This window comes from Culicoides brevitarsis, chromosome 2 (assembly GCF_036172545.1).
Source record: "Culicoides brevitarsis isolate CSIRO-B50_1 chromosome 2, AGI_CSIRO_Cbre_v1, whole genome shotgun sequence".
Lineage (NCBI taxonomy): Eukaryota > Metazoa > Arthropoda > Insecta > Diptera > Ceratopogonidae > Culicoides > Culicoides brevitarsis.
The window spans coordinates 42,699,325-42,703,303 of record NC_087086.1 but is presented as its reverse complement, the minus strand read 5'-3'; positions in this window follow the sequence as shown (position 1 = coordinate 42,703,303).

Below are 3,979 nucleotides of genomic sequence, written 5' to 3'. Positions count from 1 at the left end.
TGTCTGTTGCGTTGTTTGCATTACTTGTTTAGCCATACATTTTAAAATACACTCGTTGATGCTTTCGGAACGCATCTAACGAGACGCAGGTGTTTGTTCGTGGTTTTATCACAATAGATATTTGGTTGAATCTCAGATAGCATGATAAATTTTATTATGAAGAAGGAAACACAGAATTCGACTCACTTCAATAGCTATTGATAAATAATGTTTCCCTTAGGTGCAATTATTATAATCCATTTCATATCATACTTTATTTTGTATAATACATGTGCAAAAGTCTAAACTAAACAAGGATGAGTGTGTGCTCAACGCTGTTTCAACTCTTTTAAATGTCTCTGCCAATATATACTTTTTCGCAGATGACTTAACTTGCACAGTTTCATAGCGGTACAAACATCTTCAACATCAACCTCAAGAAAAAGAAGAAAAACTGAATTTATGTTACACTTTTCCGAGCAGATTCAACACAAACACGAGCTTTACTTGTTATATTACACATCTTCATAATCCTGAATGTTACTAATAGATATTACATTACAATATACACGAACGCTCAGACATCTAATAGAGATAAAATATGTGATTTGTTGAAGAAGGAAATGTCTTATAAAGCTTTTTTCTACTACATAGCACACAAATAAGAGTTATAGGGAAAAAAAATTTCACACATTCTATCACGATGAGTCGACAGTCACACACACACTCGCAAAATATGCTCATAAAAGTAGAAATTTCTGCATAATCGCCTATTACAATAAATAATGATTCTAAATGGGAGATTTTCAGTTTTTCTTCTCTCGCAATGTGTCTTCATACTAAACGATGACTTATATATGTCTGTTCATAACTATAAGAAAAGTGTAACAAGCTCAAAGTACTGTAACGTGCATTTAATATATATGAAGTTGTTACTTAAAATAATAAAAATAATGATAATGGCTTCAGCATGATAAAAAAAAGTCAAAACTTTGCCTACATTAACACAAAATATATGGAACGAGATTTTTTCATTCATTATATTCTATATGGAGAAATGGTTTTATTACTTATTTGCTTTACCAACCTAAGCGCACATGTAAGGCAACGAAACGACTTGTACGTTTTTTACAGCCACGTATGGAAATTTTATGTCAGAAATGGCTATTTAGTAGAAGGGGCTACGTTGTTAGGTTCATTTTTTGTTAGTTGTAAAACGTCTATCTTTCAACTATATTTTTGCATATTTTAAAAATGTCTCTGATTTCGCAAAACAAGTTTGCACAAAAAAAAGTGTAAGAGTAAACATGCACATTGATGTATATAGCGTAATAAAATCTGAGATCGTGAGTCAATTTATTGACAATTGGAAATTACACGAATATCAAACAATTTTGAATTATATGCTTTAGAAGATTTTATTTTAAATCTTATAGTTCATTTAGAGATACACAAATGAAAATCTTTAAGCAATGTTTAACAATCATGAAGTCTAATGATAAAAAAAATAAATTTAAAAACCTTCGTGGAAAAACTATTTTTAATTATAGTATTTCGATGCCTGCCATAAATGTGAATAATAAATTAGAAATAACATGAGTTTTTAATAAATAAAACCATTCTAACAATAATGGGAAATTGCACTACTCTAAATGATTCACATATATGAATGTGTTATAAAACTTTTCCAATTACTCCTAATATTATTTATATGAATTTTAAATGAAAAATACTAAACTAAGCTCAATTTTTTATTTATACAACCGAATATAATAAACGCATAAAAATTTAATGATACATATGCTATTCAGTTTTTCATTTAATGATGTTGACGGTTATTATTTATGGTAATTAAAATTTGCCACAAATAAAATTGTGTACGATGCAAAAAATTTAACCATCGAATTTTTCACCTGAGCTTGTCCATTTTTTACCATCATCGTAAAAAAAACTCAGAGAAATTCATAAAACAATAAGAGTCTGTATGACACGACGACAACAAAGTAATGCCAGCGAACAAAAATATAATAAGCAAAAATCTTTTATGTTGGTCCTTTGTTGCATAAAATAATTATATACTGTGAAAATGATTTGAATAATTAAAATTATGTTACAGTTTTTGGCTCTTTTCATATTACGATTATTTTTGTAGACGCACACACGCCGAGAAAGTTTTTGTTTCCCCAAAAGTTGTTAAAAACTTTTGATAGCAAATTATTATATAAATATATAGGCAAATAAATTTACAAACGCACACTCATAAAAGCACAGTTGTACGAACGAATAGAGTTGTAAAATGATTTAAAATTTTAATGCAACTTGTAAAATTTTATCTTTTTAGTACACGTGTACAAATCAAGTTAGTGTTCTTGTAGTTATCTCCGAAAAACTGAACGAGTGTGTGGATGATTTTGATAAAATTTTACCATATAGAAAAGTTAGAGGAAGAAAGTTTTCTTTTTCAAGTACAATAACTGACAGACGGATAAATTTACTTTAAAAGGTGGTTTAAATTTGTCAAATCCATATTGACAGACTTGCATGGCAATAAAATTGAATGTTGCCTGCATTATTTTCAAAACAACTTAATCTCGACATGAATGAACAACTACAACATGGAAATCATTTTAAAATGCATTAAACGTTTGTGTAATCAGAAATAATTATTTGTGAATAATTTTAAAACATACATAATTGTGTGTGCGAATTATTAACACAACTATAATTTTTCAAGAGCCACTCATTCACTCAGCGTTCTGTAAACTTGCATAGGATGAATATTAATTTTTTGCGTGCAATTGAAATTGTTGATAAACATTTCAAGTGATTTAAACTTTACACGGCATGACTTTTCAAATAGATAAACAATATTAAAAGTTAAACAGTTCTCTTCTGAACCAACTCATTTGCCTGATATTCTTCTATCATTGGTATCGAATGATGATTCCTTAAGATAATAGTAATCGGATTATAGGACAATTTTGTAGTATGAGAAATTAATTTTTTTTAGAATTTTCTCAAAAAGAAAATATATCCGTGTAGAATAATGAGTAAAAGTTGAAAGTACATTAAAGTATAAGTAGAAATCAGTCCCACGAGAAAATGCGTATACATTGAACTTGTGTTATTGGTTTTGTGCAAAAAATGCGATAATAGACATCATCATCATCATCAAAAGTTTTTTCACATCCATAAATTTTACTTCTTGTTCGCTTGTAGTACACTCATCAATTAGCATTCAACCATCATTCAACAGGAAAAGACTTCGTCTATGTATAACAAAGAAAAAAGAAGCAAAAATGATTTATCGAACGCCCATTTCTCTTCTGTGTCAATTGCGTGAGCCTTGTTTCATATGGTTGTGATGAGAGGTATTCAAGAGAGTAGGTCCTATAAAAAGGAATCAATTTTTCATGTTATGAATTGTTAATGAAGTGAGTTGTTGTTTGTTCGCAAGAATATAGGGAAAAATCAAATATAATTATCCAGTTATTTATGACGGCTCGTGCATCTCAGGTAGCGTAACCTTTCAAATCTTTCCAATTTTATTCCTTCTACTTATTCTCCTTCTTTTTTCAGAAATTTATGCCAGTAATTACTTTAAATGTTTGTCTAACAAGTCTGTGACTGTTTTTTTTCCATATTGGCATCCCGAAAAGGGACAGGAATTTAATAAGGTAAGCATTGTTCATTTTATTGTGAGTGAAAATGAGATGTAGAATGCTATATTAAGAAATTAAATGGGTCATTTTTGAATATTTCATCAGTATTACAAATGATTATGGAATCGTATGAAGTGAGAAAGACATTGAAATAAGGTAAGGTTTTGGTGTAAAGTCGCAAGTGAAGCGAGTTCCTCACATAATAATTCAATCTTTTAACCATTTTTTGTCTACATATTTTAGACCCTATAAAACACGTATAATTTATTAATGTTGCCTCGTATTATCAACACATTAAAGAAAGTGAGCACATTCAGATAAATTGATAGGCACAAGCA